The 22,070-nt window shown below is 42.3% G+C and overlaps 5 non-coding genes across 5 annotated transcripts; all 5 read left to right on the top strand.

Moving 5' to 3' along the window:
• The first annotated feature begins 9,250 nt into the window (after positions 1-9,250).
• trnap-ugg (transfer RNA proline (anticodon UGG)) lies at positions 9,251-9,338 on the top strand. The gene is given in 2 exon segments: positions 9,251-9,286; positions 9,303-9,338. It is a non-coding gene; the product is annotated as a tRNA-Pro (tRNA).
• Positions 9,339-12,379: 3,041 nt separating this feature from the next.
• On the top strand, positions 12,380-12,467 carry trnap-ugg (transfer RNA proline (anticodon UGG)). Its single transcript is given in 2 exon segments — positions 12,380-12,415; positions 12,432-12,467. It is a non-coding gene; the product is annotated as a tRNA-Pro (tRNA).
• Positions 12,468-15,511: 3,044 nt separating this feature from the next.
• trnap-ugg (transfer RNA proline (anticodon UGG)) lies at positions 15,512-15,599 on the top strand. Its single transcript is given in 2 exon segments — positions 15,512-15,547; positions 15,564-15,599. It is a non-coding gene; the product is annotated as a tRNA-Pro (tRNA).
• A 3,041-nt stretch (positions 15,600-18,640) lies between these two features.
• trnap-ugg (transfer RNA proline (anticodon UGG)) lies at positions 18,641-18,728 on the top strand. The gene is given in 2 exon segments: positions 18,641-18,676; positions 18,693-18,728. It is a non-coding gene; the product is annotated as a tRNA-Pro (tRNA).
• A 3,044-nt stretch (positions 18,729-21,772) lies between these two features.
• Positions 21,773-21,860, top strand: trnap-ugg (transfer RNA proline (anticodon UGG)). Its single transcript is given in 2 exon segments — positions 21,773-21,808; positions 21,825-21,860. It is a non-coding gene; the product is annotated as a tRNA-Pro (tRNA).
• The last annotated feature ends 210 nt before the right edge of the window (positions 21,861-22,070 follow it).

Below are 22,070 nucleotides of genomic sequence, written 5' to 3' on the forward strand. Positions count from 1 at the left end.
TTGATTGGGCTGAACACATGGTAGCACTGCGGTGGTGGACGATTTCCTGGCGTGTATTAGGGATGGTTTTCTAGATCAATATATCGAGGGATCAACTGGAGAGCTGGCCATCCTAGACTGGGTGATGTGTAATGAGAGGGGGCTAATTGGCAATCTTGTTGTGCGAGGCCCCTTGGGGAAGAATGACCATAACATGGTCGAATTCTTTATTAAGATGGCGAGTGAAACAATTAATTCAGAAACTAGGGACCTGAACTTAAGGAAAGGTAATTACGATGGAATGAGGCGTGAATTGGCAAGAATAGACTGGCAAATGATACTTAAAGGGATGACGGTGGATAGGCAATGGCAAACATTAAAAGAGCACATGGATCAACTTTAACAATTTACATTCCTGTCTGGAGTAAAAATAAACGGGGCAGTTGGCTCAACCGTGGCGAACAAGGGAAGTTAAGGATAGTGTTAAATCCAAGGAAGAGACATATAAATTAGCCAGAAAAAGCAACAAACCTAAGGACTGGGAGAAATATACAATTCAGCAGAGCAGGATTAAGGGTTTAATTAAGAGGGGGGAAATAGAGTACGAGAGGAAGCTTGCCGGACACATAAAAAATGAGTGCAAAAGCTTCTTTCGATATGTGAAGTGAAAAAGATTAGTGAAGACAAACGTCGGTCGCTTGCAGTCGGATTCAGGTGAATTTATAATGGGGAACAAAGAAATAGTCGAGTAATTGAACAAATACTTTGGTTCTGTCTTCATGATGGAAGACACAAATAACCTTCCGGGTGTATTAATGGACCGAGTGTCTCGTGAGAAGGAGGAACCGAAGGATATCCTTATTAGATGGGAAATTGTCTTAGAGAAATTGATGGGATTGAAGACAGATACATCCCCGGAGCCTGATAGTCTGCATCCAATAGTACTTAACGAAGTGGCCCTAGAAATATTGGATGAATTGGTGATCATTTTCCAACAGTCTATCAATTCTGGATCTGGGTAGCTAATGTAATATCACATTTTTAAAAAGGAGGGAGAGAGAAAATGGGTAATTATAGAATGGTTAGCCTGATATCAGTAGTGGGGAAAATGTTGGAATAAATAATTAAGTATGATATAGCAGCGCATTTGGAAAGCTGTGATAGGGTCGGTCCAAGTCAGCATGGATTTAAGAAGGGAAAATCATGCTTGACAAATCTTCTGGACTTTTTGACGATATAACTACCAGAGTGGACAAGGGAGAATCAGTGGATGTGGTCTATTTGGACTTTCAAAAGGCTGTTGACAAGGTCCCACATAAGCACATGGTATTGGGGGTAATGTACTGACGTGGATAGAGAACTAATTGGAAGACAGGAAGCAGAGTGTCGGGATAAACGGATCCTTTTAAGAATTTGCAGGCAGTGATTAGTGGAGTGCCGCATGGCTCAGTGCTGTGATCCCAGCTCTTAACAGTACATTAATTATTTGGATGAAGGAATTGAGTGTAATATCTCCAGGTTAGCAGATGAAACTAAATTGTGTGGCGGTGTGCGCCATTAGGAGGACGCTAAGAGGCTGCAGGATGACTTGGGCAGGTTCGGTGAGTGGGCAAATACATGGCAGATGCAGTATACTGTTGATAAATGTGAGGTTATCCACTTTGGTGGCAAAAACACGAAGGCAGAATATTATCTGAATGGCGGCAGATTAGGAAAAGTGGGGGTGCAACGCGACCTGGGTGTCATGGTACATCGGTCATTGAAAGTTGGCATGCAGGTTCAGCAGGCGGTGAACAGGGCAAATGGTATGTTGGCCTTCATAGCTTGGGGATTTGAGTATAGGAGCACGGTGGTCTTACTGCTGTTCTACAGGGCCTTGGTGAGACCTCACCTGGAATATTCTGGTCAGTTTTGATCTCCTAATCCGAGGAAGGACATTCTTGCTATTGAGGGAGCGCTGCGTAGGTTCACCAGACTGATTCCCGGGATGGCAGGACTGACATATGAGGAGAGACTGGATCAACTGGGCCTTTATACACTGGAGTTTAGAAGGATGAGAGGGGGTCTCATAGAAACGTATAAGATTCTGACGGGACTGGACAGGTTAATGCGGGAAGAATGTTACTTATTTTGCGAAAGTCCGGAACCAGGTGACACATTCTTAGGATAAGGGACAGACCATTTAGGATAAGATGAGGAGAAATTTCTTCACTCAGAGAGTTGTTAACCTGTTGAATTCCCTGGCGCAGAGGGTTGTTGATGCCAGTTCATAGGATATATTCAACAGGTAGTTAGGTATGGCCTTACGGCTAAATGGATCAAGGGGTATGGAGAGAAACAGGAACGGGGTACTGAGGGAATGATCAGCCATGATCTTATTGAGTGGTGGTGCAGGCTCGAAGTGCCAAATGGCGTATGATGCGCCTAATTGCTATATTTCTATGTTAAGATTCAACACGGAATAGTTGCCTTCATTAGATGAGTCGTAGATTATAAGATCGGGGAAGTTATGCTTCAAATGTGTAAAGCTCTAGTTAGGCCACAGCTCGAGTATTACATGCAGTTCTGCTCACGGTACTATGGGAAGGATCTGACTGCACTCGTGAAGATACAGGATAGATTTAGGCGGATGGTGAATTTAGCTCTGAGTAAATACTGCATAGACTGAGTTTGTTTTCTTTGGAACTAAGGAGGCTAAAAGGTGTCCGTATTGAAGTGAATAAAACTATGACTAGCCTAGATAGAGTGCATAGAAAGGATAGATTTCCCTTAGCAGAGTTGTCAACAACCAGGCGGCATAGATTTAAAGTAATTGGTCGGAGGTTATAGGGAGTTGAGGTGCAATGCTTTCACCCAGGGAGTGGTAAGAGTCTGAAAATCACAGCCTGAAAGGACTTTCGATGGCGAAGTCCTCACCACTTTTAAAAAGTCCTTGAATGTGCACTTGAATTCCAGTAATCTAAAAGGCTACGGACCAAGAGCCGGATGTGGCATTCGTCTGGATAGCTTGGATTTAAGTCGTAATTTCGGTCATGAGCTGGTGTTTCCTCGGCCGCTCAGTACATTTTGCAGCAAATCAATACTTCCGAGAAGGGAAACTGCGGGCCTGCACTTCCTGTAACACAAGTGGCTCCAATCCCACCCACTTTTCTATTGAGTTCTCTTAGCACACTGAGTCTGTTACACAGCAACCGGAGCAAGCCATCAACCCTGTTACAGAAGGACAGTAGAATTCCATTAACCCCTCGAGCCAGTTGCAAGGGTCAAGAGGAAGTCAGTCAGATACTTGGGCTTTTTATACAAGAATAGTAGAACGCCATTCGGCCGCTCGTACCTGCTGCAGAGATGACGAGGAGGCACTCTTTCCTGTTACACAGATTTAGGAGGAGGCCTTTCAGCCGCACCGCACTGTTGCACAGGGAAAGGAGGAAGCCATTAACGCCTCAAATCTGAGCCTTAGCAGAGGCAGAAGCCGATCAGTTCCTTGAGCTTGCTCTACAAGAAGAGCAAAAGTCCATTTAGATCCTAAAACATAGAAACATGCAGTAGTCGTCCATTCGGCCCTTCGAGTCTGCACCACTATTCAATATGATCATTCCTAATCCTCTATCTCAACAACATATTCAGGCTTTTTCCCCATATCACTGGATGTCTTTTGTGTCTAGAAATCTATCACCATCTTAAATATATTCAGTGACTCGGGCTTCACAGTCTTCTGTAGTAGAGAATTCCACAGCTGCACCACTCTCTGAGTGAAAAAAAACCTCCACTTCTCCTTTCTAAACTACCTACCCCGTATCCTGAGACTGTGACTCCTTGTTAAAATCTTCCCATCAGGAGAATCATCTTCCCCGCATCCAGTCTATTCATCCTCTCAGAATGGTAGAAGTTTCAATGAGATCTTCTCTCATTCTTATAAACTCCACTGAATACAGGCCGAGTCGACTCAATCTCTCCTCATACGACAATCCTGACATCCCAATAATCCGTCTGGTGAACCTTCGCTGCACTCCCTCTATGGCAAGTATATCCTTTCTTGATTTACGAAACCAAAACTGCACGCCATACTCCAGGTGCGGTCTCACCAAGGCTCTGTACAACTAGTAACACATCGTTGCTCCTTTACTCAAATCTTCTTGCACTGAAGACCAACATGCCATCTGCCTTCTTAACTGCTTGTTGCACCTGCATGTATGCTTTCACATTACAGTTTTACAAGGACACCGATCCCGCTGCCCATCGATCCTGTTTCCTGTCCATTAAACAATTTTCAATTCATGCTAGTAAATTACCCCCAATCCGATGTACTTTTATTTTGCACACTACATCTTACGTGGGACTTTATCCGAGGCCTTCTGAAAATCCAAATACACTATATACACTGGTTCTACCTTATGTTTTCTATTATTACTTACTCAAAAAACGCCAGTTTGTCAAACATGATTTTCTTTTCATTAATTCATGTTGACTTTCTCTAATCCCTTTGATATTATGTAAGTGTGCCGTTATAAAATCCTTTATTATAGGCTCTCGCATTTTCCCTGCAGCTGATGTTAGGCTAACCGGTCTGTAGTTCCTTGTTTTCTCTCTCCATCCATTTTTAAACAGTGAGGTTACATTTGCCACCGTCCAGTCTGCAGGAACTGTTCCATAAACTATAGATTTTTGGAAGTTGTCAACCAATGCAATGCATGCACTCTTTCCATTGCAATCTCTTTTAGTACTCTTGGATGCAGATCATCAGGCCCTGGTGATTAATCGGCCTTCAGTCCCATTTGTTTCCTCAGCACTATTTTCTTACAAATAATAATTTCCTTTAATTCCTCTTGCGCAGTAGACCTTTGGTTCGCAAGCATTTCTGGAATGTTACTTGTGTCCTCGTCCTTGAAGACAGAAACGAAGTATTTATTTAATTGTCCTGCCATTTCCTTGTTCCATATTATAAATTCTCCCGTGTCTGTCTGTAAAGGACCTACGTTTGCCTTCACTAATCTTTTCCTTTTTATGAACTTGTAGAATCTACTACAGTTGGTGTTTATGTTCCTTGCAAGTTCACTCTCATACTCTATGTCTCGCCTCTTAATCAATCTCTTGGCACATTTTTACTGAATTCTAAATTGTCCACCATCCTCAGGCTTGCTACTTTTTCTGGCAACTTTGTATAACTCTTCTTTGAATTTAATACTATCCTTAATTTATTTTGTTAGCCATGGTTGGGTCAGTATCATTTTTGTGTTTTTACACCAGAAAGGAAAGTATAACTGTCGCACTTCATGCATTCGTTCCAGAAATGTTAGCTGTTGCCCATCCACCAACATGACGTTTATTGATTCTTCCCAATCTAGCACGGCCAATTCATTCCCCATACATTCATCGTTTCCTTTGCTTGGATTTAGGACCATAGGTTCGGATTGGAATACTTCACTTTCCATCTTAATAAAGAATTCAATCATATTATTGCCACTCTTCCCGAAAGGACCCCGGTCAAAAAGATTGCTAAATAACCACTTCTCATTACATAATACCCAATATAGGATATTCTGTTCCCTAATAGGCTCCGAAAATACTGGGCTAAAAAAACATCTCATACACATGCCAGGAATCAATCGGCCATATTATTATTACTTTAATTTATATGCAGTTTAAAGTCACCTTCGATGATGGTAGTACCCTTGTTACATGCAGCTCCAATTTCCTGTTAATGTTATCCTCTACACTACCACAACTGTTTGGAGGCCTATAGACAACTCACACCAATCTTTTCTGCCCCTTCGTTGTCCTTCGTGCCACCCAGACTGAATCTACATCTTGACTTTCCGTGCTGTTAAACTTTCTCATTCTTGCGCTGATTTCATCCTTTACTAACAAAGCCACACAACCCGCTCTTCCTTTCTGCCTGTCCTTCCGAAATACCGGATATTGTTTGATATTCAGTTCCCAACCCTGGTCACCGTGCAACCATATCTCTGTAATTGCAACGATATTGTATCCGTTTACATCTATTTGAGCTGTCAATTCTTCTACCTTATTACAGATGCTTCGTTCATTCAGATACAATGCTTTTAGATTTGTCACTTTAAATCGTAACATTATTTTGTACTATAGCCCTATTTATCTTATCGCTTTTTTTCTTACCAGGATCCTTTTTGTTAGTGCCCCCTGTTGTTTCTATGCTCTGTCCCTTCTTGACATAATGTGGTTACAATACAACAATCACTTTCCGGCATTGTTTCCTTTTCATTTCTCTTTAGCATTCTAGATTTCTCTGCAACACGACCTCCGCCCCCTCTCCGCGCGGCCCCACATCCCGAACCCCACTCTGCTCTCCCCTTAATAGAACACGTTGCATAGGATTAGGACGAGGCATTTCAGACCAACCGACCTGTTATACAGGAACAGGTTGAGACTAAACAACCCCTCGAACCTGTTACATAGGACTCGGAGGATGACATTCCATCCCTCAACCTGTTGCACAGGAACAGGAGGAGTCATTCAGCCCCTCTAGCACATTACACAGGCGGAGGCCAATCATAATAGAATAATGGTTATGGCACTGGACTAGTAATCCAGTGTTAGTAATGTTGACCATTGATGCAACACACCCATCTCGTTCGATGGTCTCCTTTAGTGAAGGAAATCTGCAGTCCTTACTGGTCTGGGCCTAAATGGGGCTCCAGATCCCGAGCAACATGGTTGACTCTGAACTGCCCTCTGAAATGGCCTAGCAAGAAACTCAGTTGCATAAGATGGCTAACCATTACCTTCACAAGGGCAATTAGGGAAAGGCAAAAATGGTTGCCCTTGCTAGCATTATCCACATGCTAGAATATATAAAAGAAATACTAGGATTGCTAGATTGTTAAACAGGAAAAAAAAGAACCGCAAGTCAGGTCAGAGAATGTTGAATCAGGAGACAACTAGATAAATGCATAGCTAGCTGGCTTCAAGACAGAAAGCAGAGTGTAGGGGTAAAAGTTAGCTTTCATAGTGGCAGATGGTGGCTAGTGCTGTTCCAGAAGGATCTGTGCTGGGACCACTGTTGTTTACAATTTATATTTAAGATTTAGACCTAGGAATCAAAAACATAATTTCTCAATTTGCGGATGACGCCAAATTAGTTGGATATTCAATACTGAGGATGACTGCAACAAATTCGGTCGCGCGAACCTGTTGCATGGATGAGGAGAAGGCAATGCCAAACCAACGAACCTGTTGCTCAGAAATAGTAGAAGGCAATTGAGCCCCTCCAGTCTGTTACACAAGAACAGGAGAAGGCCATTAAATCCTTGCTAGCGATGTCCACATGCTTGAATGAATAAAATGAAACCATAGTTTGTTACATGGGAACAAGAAGAGCTGGAAAGTGGGTTCAGGTTGGATAGGTATTTGTCGGACATTGCGGACACAGTGGGGCGAAGTGGCCTTATTCCAAGCTGAAAAGTTCCATCAGTCAATGACAAAACATCACTTTCAAACAGTAACATGATGATTCGGGTCTGAAAGAGCATCCGTTTTGGACGGCAGAGATTGATCCAGTTGCGACCCAACAAGTTCACTCTGTTTCTCTCTTCGCAGGTTTTTGCCTCGTCTGCTGAGTATATGCAGATTTTTCTGTTTTTAGCTCAGATTATGCATCTATTTTAATTTTGGATTGATGCAACATTTGGCGGCTCGGTGGTGCACTGGATAGCACGTTGGCACTTCTAATCCATAGCATATTAAACATTTGTGGGTTCCACTCACACCAAAGTCAGTATTTGGGCTTGGGCTGCATAGTGAATTGTGCAGCAAAACAATACTTCAAAGAAGGCTAGCTGCGGTACCTGCGCTTTCTGTTGCACAAGTGGCTGCAGTCCTTCCCAATTATCATCTGAGTATTTTGCACAATAGCAGATGCAAGCAATCGTTACACACGGACAGGTGGAGGCCATTGTGTCCATTAACCCCTCAAACCAATTGCAAAGGGCAGGAGGAAGCCATTCAGCTTCTTGTGCCTGTTTTACACGAAATGTCGAACTCCATTCGGTCGCTCGAACTTTTGCATAGATGACGAGAAGGCAATGCCAAACCAACGAAGCTGTTGAGCAACAGTTTACTATCCTCCCTCCTTCCTGCCTGTCCATCACCAGTGGCTTCAACAACCGTCCCAGTCCTGCTTGGTCCTGAGACCCGCGCTCAATCACGCACAGCACAATTGCATTCAGGAATGATAGAAATCCCACTTTATTCTTCTGAAATGGAACTGCTGTTCGTGAAGGGCCATTCTACAGCTGTGTAAGAGGGATGTGCTTCCTGTCCAGGATCATTCGGTGTCTGTGTCAACGGGATGGTTGTCAGTTCCGGTTCATCAATTGCCCCTTTAAAACGTATTTTCTCATTATCCGGATCATCCTGTACATTTAAAAAGGAGTGTGATTATCAGCTGTGATAACCGAATTGTTAAACTGTTGTGTTTCAAGGTACATTGACGTTGCCTGTGTCCGTGCACATCCATATCGCAGCGCATCTCTTCATTACTCAAAATATGCTCATGTTTTCCGATATCCACTCCTTGATGTAACCCTTGTCCCAAATTTGCTCTCAATATAAAAAACAACAAATTATGCACCGACGGTAGCGGCCGCGTGGCCTAAAGGATAAGGTGTCTGATTTCGATTGTAACTGTGATCTTATCAGATGATTGCAGGTTCGAGTCCGGCAGTGGTCAGCTATCGCGCTTTGTGAAATTTTATATTCTTTGTTTTGATTCTGCCTCAAAACCAACCATCTCGGACAGTCACTCACCTAAAGTAAAGGAAGGCTGTGTGCTTTAAGAAGCTAATGGCACATTTTCATCACTGTCGATCTGGTTGCACGGGCAAAACAAGTGGTGAAGTAGATTTTCGTGCATATTATTTCTGTTTGAATGCAAAAAGTAGGGGATGGATGTCTGACTTTGCAGTCAATAGGAGACAAGGTGACTGACAGGTTGAAGCAATGGACTGCTGATCCAGTATGCCCCCAGCTTCGTCGTTATTGTGTTAAACATTTTCCCCTAGTTTTTTTATTCAATCACATTTATCCTCATTGCCAAATTCACCTTTTACTGAAAAGGATGCAGCTCGTTGATGAAGTAATGTCACAAAAAATAATCACTTCATCAAAGGGAAAACATTAGCAGAACGATGGAGAGGGGGACTCATGAAATCGGTCTCTGAGAGTCAGCACAGGCACGATGGGCCGAATAGCAAACTAACATCAGAAACTGAGAGCTACGCTCCTCACTGTCGGCGGGTCGTTGGTCTAGGGGTATGATTCTCGCTTTGGGATTATAATAATTGAAATGCGAGAGGTCCCGGGTTCAAATCCCGGACGAGCCCTGCCAACCTTTTGTCAAAAAACGACTTCTCAGCCGGTCGACATGTGAGAAAACTGACATGTTTCAAATTAAAACGTGTGATTGCACTCCGTTGTTCACACAGCGTACAAAAATCCTGGAGATTCCCAGGAGCAAAGTGAAACTCACCGAACTGAGTAAAGTTCATGTTTCTCAGATGTGCTCGGCTCTGCGTCTCATTGGACAACATAAACCCCGTTTTGATTCCGGCAAATACTTGATCAGTGTATCTTCCTTTCTGCACGCATGAGCTCACCTCCATAGGGATAAGCATACATTCAACGTCAATCTCAAATTCAACGTGAAACAGACTCTGCCCTGAATATGAGTGCGTCCTGTTTCTCTCGCGCTGAAAAGATGTGAGAAGCTGGCTTTGGATTTAGTCCCTTGGCTGCCGAATTTAAACCGTGCAGGAAATCGATCCGGGGTGGCCAAGCTGCCTGGTCTAATTAAAAGGCGTTCAAACCCTAGATTCCAGGCAGGTTATAGTGTTCTGGCCTCAACATTCGGTTCAACGTATCGGATCATAAGCACCGCTCCTATTGTCTGCTAATGGTTCTGCTGTTCACACTAACACCTCCTCTGGTCCATCCTTTGTTACTTTATTGCCGCTTACCACTCACTTTGCCTTTTTGCATTGTGCCATTTATTATTCAATCACTCCTACGCTCCACTGTATCACAGGCATTCCCTTTTGTCCTTCCTCGCTGCCTATTTTTCCAGGCGCTATTTTCCAGGAAAAATCTGTAAACTTTACATTTTTCTTAAAATATCGGAATGATCATCTGACTGAACGTGAGCCCGGGAAATTCATCCACAGAATGTTCACGGCCTGCTGAGTTTTACAGAATGCTTTGTTTTTGTTCATTGTGTTCCTGTATCCCTTTTAAGGTGATGTGCTGGTCTGCCCGGGGTCATTCTCTGTCTCTCCAAAATGGTGTGCTATCAGTATCGGATCATTATCTATCTGTTTAAAAGGAATGTGCTGTCTGTCTCGGATTTCAAATTTCAAATTTCAAAATCTGCCTTTGGAGAGTGCAGAATTTTTAGTTTGTTGGTGTGTTAGTGTAAGTGAGAGAGTGCGTGGAAACGTTCTGCGCGATCTTACTGTGCATTTCATGTCATGGGAGGAAAAATGCATTACATGCAACTTGAAGCCACACTGATTTGATTCAACACGCATTCAGGGACTGACTGACAGGAGAAGAGTCTGCTGTGGGATTTTGCTATTCCACATGTGAAAGAAGGCAAATTATATAAGTTAGAAACATAGCGATTTTAGCGAGAGCTTGCGGATGGGCTGTGTGACATGATGAGCTCCTTCCCCCTTATTTTCAAATACAAATCAAATCAAGACAAGACAAGACATGACTGACTGACTGACTTTGTTTATATAAATTTCTGTATCAATATTTATATATGCATATATTTACATACATTCCCTACTTTTTAACTTTCACAATAAATGTGCTTTTCTGTTCTGCCTGCATTGGCTCTATTACATTTGACCTCTTTCACAGCACACGCAGCTTCTGTCTGATCCTGCAGAAAAGCACTCGCGACTTTAAAAGATGGCGTTTGTTGCCCACATCTTCCCTCGTGGCTTGTCTTACACCATGGGCTTACTGTGTTTGGGAATTTACTGACTGCACACCCTGATTTCCAGTGCATTTCATGCAGTCGCACAGACTTCGTTCAATCAAAAATATATAGATTAAGAAACAATTATTTATTTATTTCAATCAAATCAAATTCAATTTTATGCAATAAAATTGTAAATGTATTTATTTTCTTATTATGATAAATATATATATGTTTTAAATTGTCTTTTTGTCTGGGTTGGTTTTATTTCCCTCCCTCTTTCCTGCTTGTCTATTAAATGTGGCTTCAACAACCGTCCCAGTCCCGCGTGCTCATGAGAACCGCGCTCATTCACGCACAACACAATTGCATTCAGGAATGATAGAAATTCCAATTTATTATTCTGAAAGGGAACTGCTGTCCGTGAAGGGCAATTCTACAGCTGTGTAAGAGGGATGTGCTTCCTGTCCAGGATCATTCGGTGTCTGTTTCAACGGGATGGTTGTCAGTTCCGGTTCATCAATTGCCCCTTTAAAACGTATTTTCTCATTATCCGGATCATCCTGTACATTTAAAAAGGAGTGTGATTATCAGCTGTGATAACCGAATTGTTAAACTGTTGTGTTTCAAGATACATTGACTTTGCCTGTGTCCGTGTACATCCATATCGCAGCGCATCTGTTCATTACTCAAAATATGCTCATGTTTTCCGATATCCACTCCTTGATGTAACCCTTGTCCCAAATTTGCTCTCAATATAAAAAACAACAAATTATGCACCGACGGTAGCGGCCGCGTGGCCTAAAGGATAAGGTGTCTGATTTCGATTGTAACTGTGATCTTATCAGATGATTGCAGGTTCGAGTCCGGCAGTGGTCAGCTATTGCGCTTTGTGAAATTTTATATTCTTTGTTTTGATTCTGCCTCAAAACCAACCATCTCGGACAGTCACTCACCTGAAGTAAAGGAAGGCTGTGTGCTTTAAGAAGCTAATGGCACATTTTCATCACTGTCGATCTGGTTGCACGGGCAAAACAAGTGGTGAAGTAGATTTTCGTGCATATTATTTCTGTTTGAATGCAAAAAGTAGGGGATGGATGTCTGACTTTGCAGTCAATAGGAGACAAGGTGACTGACAGGTTGAAGCAATGGACTGCTGATCCAGTATGCCCCCAGCTTCGTCGTTATTGTGTTAAACATTTTCCCCTAGTTTTTTTATTCAATCACATTTATCCTCATTGCCAAATTCACCTTTTACTGAAAAGGATGCAGCTCTTTGATGAAGTAATGTCACAAAAAATAATCACTTCATCAAAGGGAAAACATTAGCAGAACGATGGAGAGGGGGACTCATGAAATCGGTCTCTGAGAGTCAGCACAGGCACGAAGGGCCGAATAGCAAACTAACATCAGAAACTGAGAGCTACGCTCCTCACTGTCGGCGGCTCGTTGGTCTAGGGGTATGATTCTCGCTTTGGGATTATAATAATTGAAATGCGAGAGGTCCCGGGTTCAAATCCCGGACGAGCCCTGCCAACCTTTTGTCAAAAAACGACTTCTCAGCCGGTCGACATGTGAGAAAACTGACATGTTTCAAATTAAAACGTGTGATTGCACTCCGTTGTTCACACAGCGTACAAAAATCCTGGAGATTCCCAGGCGCAAAGTGAAACTCACCGAACTGAGTAAAGTTCATGTTTCTCAGATGTGCTCGGCTCTGCGTCTCATTGGACAACATAAACCCCGTTTTGATTCCGGCAAATACTTGATCAGTGTATCTTCCTTTCTGCACGCATGAGCTCACCTCCATCGGGATAAGCATACATTCAACGTCAATCTCAAATTCAACGTGAAACAGACTCTGCCCTGAATATGAGTGCGTCCTGTTTCTCTCGCGCTGAAAAGATGTGAGAAGCTGGCTTTGGATTTAGTCCCTTGGCTGCCGAATTTAAACCGTGCAGGAAATCGATCCGGGGTGGCCAAGCTGCCTGGTCTAATTAAAAGGCGTTCAAACCCTAGATTCCAGGCAGGTTATAGTGTTCTGGCCTCAACATTCGGTTCAACGTATCGGATCATAAGCACCGCTCCCATTGTCTGCTAATGGTTCTGCTGTTCACACGAACACCTCCTCTGGTCCATCCTTTGTTACTTTATTGCCCGCTTACCACTCACTTTGCCTTTTTGCATTGTGCCATTTATTATTCAATCACTCCTACGCTCCACTGTATCACAGGCATTCCCTTTTGTCCTTCCTCGCTGCCTATTTTTCCAGGCGCTATTTTCCAGGAAAAATCTGTAAACTTTACATTTTTCTTAAAATATCGGAATGATCATCTGACTGAACGTGAGCCCGGGAAATTCATCCACAGAATGTTCACGGCCTGCTGAGTTTTACAGAATGCTTTGTTTTTGTTCATTGTGTTTCTGTATCCCTTTTAAGGTGATGTGCTGGTCTGCCCGGGGTCATTCTCTGTCTCTCCAAAATGGTGTGCTATCAGTATCGGATCATTATATCTATCTGTTTAAAAGGAATGTGCTGTCTGTCCCGGATTTCAAATTTCAAATTTCAAAAACTGCCTTTGGAGAGTGCAGAATTTTTAGTTTGTTGGTGTGTTTGTGTAAGTGAGAGAGTGCGCGGAAACGTTCTGCGCGATCTTACTGTGCATTTCATGTCATGTGAGGAAAAATGCATTACATGCAACTTGAAGCCACACTGATTTGATTCAACACGCATTCAGGGACTGACTGACAGGAGAAGAGTCTGCTGTGGGATTTTGCTATTCCACATGTGAAAGAAGGCAAATTATATAAGTTAGAAACATAGCGATTTTAGCGAGAGCTTGCGGATGGGCTGTGTGACATGATGAGCTCCTTCCCCCTTATTTTCAAATACAAATCAAATCAAGACAAGACAAGACATGACTGACTGACTGACTTTGTTTATATAAATTTCTGTATCAATATTTATATATGCATATATTTACATACATTCCCTACTTTTTAACTTTCACAATAAATGTGCTTTTCTGTTCTGCCTGCATTGGCTCTATTACATTTGACCTCTTTCACAGCACACGCAGCTTCTGTCTGATCGTGCAGAAAAGCACTCGCGACTTTAAAAGATGGCCTTTGTTTCCCACATCTTCCTTCGTGGCTTGTCTTACACCATGGGCTTACTGTGTTTGGGAATTTACTGACTGCATACGCTGATTTCCAGTGTATTTCATGCAGTCGCACAGACTTCGTTCAATCAAAAATATATAGATTAAGAAACAATTATTTATTTATTTCAATCAAATCAAATTCAATTTTTTGCAATAAAATTGTAAATTTATTTATTTTCTTATTATGATAAATATATATATGTTTTAAACTGTCTTTTTGTCTGGGTTGGTTTTATTTCCCTCCCTCTTTCCTGCTTGTCTATCACATGTGGCTTCAACAACCGTCCCAGTCCCGCGTGCTCATGAGAACCGCGCTCATTCACGCACAACACAATTGCATTCAGGAATGATAGAAATTCCAATTTATTCTTCTGAAAGGGAACTGCTGTCCGTGAAGGGCAATTCTACAGCTGTGTAAGAGGGATGTGCTTCCTGTCCAGGATCATTCGGTGTCAGTTTCAACGGGATGGTTGTCAGTTCCGGTTCATCAATTGTGCCTTTAAAACGTATTTTCTCATTATCCGGATCATCCTGTACATTTAAAAAGGAGTGTGATTATCAGCTGTGATAACCGAATTGTTAAACTGTTGTGTTTCAAGATAGATTGACTTTGCCTGTGTCCGTGTACATCCATATCGCAGCGCATCTGTTCATTACTCAAAATATGCTCATGTTTTCCGATATCCACTCCTTGATGTAACCCTTGTCCCAAATTTGCTCTCAATATAAAAAACAACAAATTATGCACCGACGGTAGAGGCCGCGTGGCCTAAAGGATAAGGTGTCTGATTTCGATTGTAACTGTGATCTTATCAGATGATTGCAGGTTCGAGTCCGGCAGTGGTCAGCTATCGCGCTTTGTGAAATTTTATATTCTTTGTTTTGATTCTGCCTCAAAACCAACCATCTCGGACAGTCACTCACCTGAAGTAAAGGAAGGCTGTGTGCTTTAAGAAGCTAATGGCACATTTTCATCACTGTCGATCTGGTTGCACGGGCAAAACAAGTGGTGAAGTAGATTTTCGTGCATATTATTTCTGTTTGAATGCAAAAAGTAGGGGATGGATGTCTGACTTTGCAGTCAATAGGAGACAAGGTGACTGACAGGTTGAAGCAATGGACTGCTGATCCAGTATGCCCCCAGCTTCGTCGTTATTGTGTTAAACATTTTCCCCTAGTTTTTTTATTCAATCACATTTATCCTCATTGCCAAATTCACCTTTTACTGAAAAGGATGCAGCTCGTTGATGAAGTAATGTCACAAAAAATAATCACTTCATCAAAGGGAAAACATTAGCAGAACGATGGAGAGGGGGACTCATGAAATCGGTCTCTGAGAGTCAGCACAGGCACGAAGGGCCGAATAGCAAACTAACATCAGAAACTGAGAGCTACGCTCCTCACTGTCGGCGGCTCGTTGGTCTAGGGGTATGATTCTCGCTTTGGGATTATAATAATTGAAATGCGAGAGGTCCCGGGTTCAAATCCCGGACGAGCCCTGCCAACCTTTTGTCAAAAAAGGACTTCTCAGCCGGTCGACATGTGAGAAAACTGACATGTTTCAAATTAAAACGTGTGATTGCACTCCGTTGTTCACACAGCGTACAAAAATCCTGGAGATTCCCAGGCGCAAAGTGAAACTCACCGAACTGAGTAAAGTTCATGTTTCTCAGATGTGCTCGGCTCTGCGTCTCATTGGACAACATAAACCCCGTTTTGATTCCGGCAAATACTTGATCAGTGTATCTTCCTTTCTGCACGCATGAGCTCACCTCCATAGGGATAAGCATACATTCAACGTCAATCTCAAATTCAACGTGAAACAGACTCTGCCCTGAATATGAGTGCGTCCTGTTTCTCTCGCGCTGAAAAGATGTGAGAAGCTGGCTTTGGATTTAGTCCCTTGGCTGCCGAATTTAAACCGTGCAGGAAATCGATCCGGGGTGGCCAAGCTGCCTGGTCTAATTAAAAGGCGTTCAAACCCTAGATTCCAGGCAGGTTATAGTGTTCTGGCCTCAACATTCGGTTCAACGTATCGGATCATAAGCACCGCTCCCATTGTCTGCTAATGGTTCTGCTGTTCACACTAACACCTCCTCTGGTCCATCCTTTGTTACTTTATTGCCGCTTACCACTCACTTTGCCTTTTTGCATTGTGCCATTTATTATTCAATCACTCCTACGCTCCACTGTATCACAGGCATTCCCTTTTGTCCATCCTCGCTGCCTATTTTTCCAGGCGCTATTTTCCAGGAAAAATCTGTAAACTTTACATTTTTCTTAAAATATCGGAATGATCATCTGACTGAACGTGAGCCCGGGAAATTCATCCACAGAATGTTCACGGCCTGCTGAGTTTTACAGAATGCTTTGTTTTTGTTCATTGTGTTCCTGTATCCCTTTTAAGGTGATGTGCTGGTCTGCCCGGGGTCATTCTCTGTCTCTCCAAAATGGTGTGCTATCAGTATCGGATCATTATCTATCTGTTTAAAAGGAATGTGCTGTCTGTCTCGGATTTCAAATTTCAAATTTCAAAATCTGCCTTTGGAGAGTGCAGAATTTTTAGTTTGTTGGTGTGTTAGTGTAAGTGAGAGAGTGCGTGGAAACGTTCTGCGCGATCTTACTGTGCATTTCATGTCATGGGAGGAAAAATGCATTACATGCAACTTGAAGCCACACTGATTTGATTCAACACGCATTCAGGGACTGACTGACAGGAGAAGAGTCTGCTGTGGGATTTTGCTATTCCACATGTGAAAGAAGGCAAATTATATAAGTTAGAAACATAGCGATTTTAGCGAGAGCTTGCGGATGGGCTGTGTGACATGATGAGCTCCTTCCCCCTTATTTTCAAATACAAATCAAATCAAGACAAGACAAGACATGACTGACTGACTGACTTTGTTTATATAAATTTCTGTATCAATATTTATATATGCATATATTTACATACATTCCCTACTTTTTAACTTTCACAATAAATGTGCTTTTCTGTTCTGCCTGCATTGGCTCTATTACATTTGACCTCTTTCACAGCACACGCAGCTTCTGTCTGATCCTGCAGAAAAGCACTCGCGACTTTAAAAGATGGCGTTTGTTGCCCACATCTTCCCTCGTGGCTTGTCTTACACCATGGGCTTACTGTGTTTGGGAATTTACTGACTGCACACCCTGATTTCCAGTGCATTTCATGCAGTCGCACAGACTTCGTTCAATCAAAAATATATAGATTAAGAAACAATTATTTATTTATTTCAATCAAATCAAATTCAATTTTTTGCAATAAAATTGTAAATGTATTTATTTTCTTATTATGATAAATATATATATGTTTTAAATTGTCTTTTTGTCTGGGTTGGTTTTATTTCCCTCCCTCTTTCCTGCTTGTCTATTAAATGTGGCTTCAACAACCGTCCCAGTCCCGCGTGCTCATGAGAACCGCGCTCATTCACGCACAACACAATTGCATTCAGGAATGATAGAAATTCCAATTTATTATTCTGAAAGGGAACTGCTGTCCGTGAAGGGCAATTCTACAGCTGTGTAAGAGGGATGTGCTTCCTGTCCAGGATCATTCGGTGTCTGTTTCAACGGGATGGTTGTCAGTTCCGGTTCATCAATTGCCCCTTTAAAACGTATTTTCTCATTATCCGGATCATCCTGTACATTTAAAAAGGAGTGTGATTATCAGCTGTGATAACCGAATTGTTAAACTGTTGTGTTTCAAGATACATTGACTTTGCCTGTGTCCGTGTACATCCATATCGCAGCGCATCTGTTCATTACTCAAAATATGCTCATGTTTTCCGATATCCACTCCTTGATGTAACCCTTGTCCCAAATTTGCTCTCAATATAAAAAACAACAAATTATGCACCGACGGTAGCGGCCGCGTGGCCTAAAGGATAAGGTGTCTGATTTCGATTGTAACTGTGATCTTATCAGATGATTGCAGGTTCGAGTCCGGCAGTGGTCAGCTATTGCGCTTTGTGAAATTTTATATTCTTTGTTTTGATTCTGCCTCAAAACCAACCATCTCGGACAGTCACTCACCTGAAGTAAAGGAAGGCTGTGTGCTTTAAGAAGCTAATGGCACATTTTCATCACTGTCGATCTGGTTGCACGGGCAAAACAAGTGGTGAAGTAGATTTTCGTGCATATTATTTCTGTTTGAATGCAAAAAGTAGGGGATGGATGTCTGACTTTGCAGTCAATAGGAGACAAGGTGACTGACAGGTTGAAGCAATGGACTGCTGATCCAGTATGCCCCCAGCTTCGTCGTTATTGTGTTAAACATTTTCCCCTAGTTTTTTTATTCAATCACATTTATCCTCATTGCCAAATTCACCTTTTACTGAAAAGGATGCAGCTCTTTGATGAAGTAATGTCACAAAAAATAATCACTTCATCAAAGGGAAAACATTAGCAGAACGATGGAGAGGGGGACTCATGAAATCGGTCTCTGAGAGTCAGCACAGGCACGAAGGGCCGAATAGCAAACTAACATCAGAAACTGAGAGCTACGCTCCTCACTGTCGGCGGCTCGTTGGTCTAGGGGTATGATTCTCGCTTTGGGATTATAATAATTGAAATGCGAGAGGTCCCGGGTTCAAATCCCGGACGAGCCCTGCCAACCTTTTGTCAAAAAACGACTTCTCAGCCGGTCGACATGTGAGAAAACTGACATGTTTCAAATTAAAACGTGTGATTGCACTCCGTTGTTCACACAGCGTACAAAAATCCTGGAGATTCCCAGGCGCAAAGTGAAACTCACCGAACTGAGTAAAGTTCATGTTTCTCAGATGTGCTCGGCTCTGCGTCTCATTGGACAACATAAACCCCGTTTTGATTCCGGCAAATACTTGATCAGTGTATCTTCCTTTCTGCACGCATGAGCTCACCTCCATCGGGATAAGCATACATTCAACGTCAATCTCAAATTCAACGTGAAACAGACTCTGCCCTGAATATGAGTGCGTCCTGTTTCTCTCGCGCTGAAAAGATGTGAGAAGCTGGCTTTGGATTTAGTCCCTTGGCTGCCGAATTTAAACCGTGCAGGAAATCGATCCGGGGTGGCCAAGCTGCCTGGTCTAATTAAAAGGCGTTCAAACCCTAGATTCCAGGCAGGTTATAGTGTTCTGGCCTCAACATTCGGTTCAACGTATCGGATCATAAGCACCGCTCCCATTGTCTGCTAATGGTTCTGCTGTTCACACGAACACCTCCTCTGGTCCATCCTTTGTTACTTTATTGCCCGCTTACCACTCACTTTGCCTTTTTGCATTGTGCCATTTATTATTCAATCACTCCTACGCTCCACTGTATCACAGGCATTCCCTTTTGTCCTTCCTCGCTGCCTATTTTTCCAGGCGCTATTTTCCAGGAAAAATCTGTAAACTTTACATTTTTCTTAAAATATCGGAATGATCATCTGACTGAACGTGAGCCCGGGAAATTCATCCACAGAATGTTCACGGCCTGCTGAGTTTTACAGAATGCTTTGTTTTTGTTCATTGTGTTTCTGTATCCCTTTTAAGGTGATGTGCTGGTCTGCCCGGGGTCATTCTCTGTCTCTCCAAAATGGTGTGCTATCAGTATCGGATCATTATATCTATCTGTTTAAAAGGAATGTGCTGTCTGTCCCGGATTTCAAATTTCAAATTTCAAAAACTGCCTTTGGAGAGTGCAGAATTTTTAGTTTGTTGGTGTGTTTGTGTAAGTGAGAGAGTGCGCGGAAACGTTCTGCGCGATCTTACTGTGCATTTCATGTCATGTGAGGAAAAATGCATTACATGCAACTTGAAGCCACACTGATTTGATTCAACACGCATTCAGGGACTGACTGACAGGAGAAGAGTCTGCTGTGGGATTTTGCTATTCCACATGTGAAAGAAGGCAAATTATATAAGTTAGAAACATAGCGATTTTAGCGAGAGCTTGCGGATGGGCTGTGTGACATGATGAGCTCCTTCCCCCTTATTTTCAAATACAAATCAAATCAAGACAAGACAAGACATGACTGACTGACTGACTTTGTTTATATAAATTTCTGTATCAATATTTATATATGCATATATTTACATACATTCCCTACTTTTTAACTTTCACAATAAATGTGCTTTTCTGTTCTGCCTGCATTGGCTCTATTACATTTGACCTCTTTCACAGCACACGCAGCTTCTGTCTGATCGTGCAGAAAAGCACTCGCGACTTTAAAAGATGGCCTTTGTTTCCCACATCTTCCTTCGTGGCTTGTCTTACACCATGGGCTTACTGTGTTTGGGAATTTACTGACTGCACACGCTGATTTCCAGTGTATTTCATGCAGTCGCACAGACTTCGTTCAATCAAAAATATATAGATTAAGAAACAATTATTTATTTATTTCAATCAAATCAAATTCAATTTTTTGCAATAAAATTGTAAATTTATTTATTTTCTTATTATGATAAATATATATATGTTTTAAACTGTCTTTTTGTCTGGGTTGGTTTTATTTCCCTCCCTCTTTCCTGCTTGTCTATCACCTGTGGCTTCAACAACCGTCCCAGTCCCGCGTGCTCATGAGAACCGCGCTCATTCACGCACAACACAATTGCATTCAGGAATGATAGAAATTCCAATTTATTCTTCTGAAAGGGAACTGCTGTCCGTGAAGGGCAATTCTACAGCTGTGTAAGAGGGATGTGCTTCCTGTCCAGGATCATTCGGTGTCAGTTTCAACGGGATGGTTGTCAGTTCCGGTTCATCAATTGTGCCTTTAAAACGTATTTTCTCATTATCCGGATCATCCTGTACATTTAAAAAGGAGTGTGATTATCAGCTGTGATAACCGAATTGTTAAACTGTTGTGTTTCAAGATAGATTGACTTTGCCTGTGTCCGTGTACATCCATATCGCAGCGCATCTGTTCATTACTCAAAATATGCTCATGTTTTCCGATATCCACTCCTTGATGTAACCCTTGTCCCAAATTTGCTCTCAATATAAAAAACAACAAATTATGCACCGACGGTAGCGGCCGCGTGGCCTAAAGGATAAGGTGTCTGATTTCGATTGTAACTGTGATCTTATCAGATGATTGCAGGTTCGAGTCCGGCAGTGGTCAGCTATCGCGCTTTGTGAAATTTTATATTCTTTGTTTTGATTCTGCCTCAAAACCAACCATCTCGGACAGTCACTCACCTGAAGTAAAGGAAGGCTGTGTGCTTTAAGAAGCTAATGGCACATTTTCATCACTGTCGATCTGGTTGCACGGGCAAAACAAGTGGTGAAGTAGATTTTCGTGCATATTATTTCTGTTTGAATGCAAAAAGTAGGGGATGGATGTCTGACTTTGCAGTCAATAGGAGACAAGGTGACTGACAGGTTGAAGCAATGGACTGCTGATCCAGTATGCCCCCAGCTTCGTCGTTATTGTGTTAAACATTTTCCCCTAGTTTTTTTATTCAATCACATTTATCCTCATTGCCAAATTCACCTTTTACTGAAAAGGATGCAGCTCGTTGATGAAGTAATGTCACAAAAAATAATCACTTCATCAAAGGGAAAACATTAGCAGAACGATGGAGAGGGGGACTCATGAAATCGGTCTCTGAGAGTCAGCACAGGCACGAAGGGCCGAATAGCAAACTAACATCAGAAACTGAGAGCTACGCTCCTCACTGTCGGCGGCTCGTTGGTCTAGGGGTATGATTCTCGCTTTGGGATTATAATAATTGAAATGCGAGAGGTCCCGAGTTCAAATCCCGGACGAGCCCTGCCAACCTTTTGTCAAAAAACGACTTCTCAGCCGGTCGACATGTGAGAAAACTGACATGTTTCAAATTAAAACGTGTGATTGCACTCCGTTGTTCACACAGCGTACAAAAATCCTGGAGATTCCCAGGCGCAAAGTGAAACTCACCGAACTGAGTAAAGTTCATGTTTCTCAGATGTGCTCGGCTCTGCGTCTCATTGGACAACATAAA

The sequence above is a fragment of the Pristiophorus japonicus genome, unplaced genomic scaffold (genome assembly GCF_044704955.1).
Source record: "Pristiophorus japonicus isolate sPriJap1 unplaced genomic scaffold, sPriJap1.hap1 HAP1_SCAFFOLD_336, whole genome shotgun sequence".
NCBI lineage: Eukaryota > Metazoa > Chordata > Chondrichthyes > Pristiophoridae > Pristiophorus > Pristiophorus japonicus.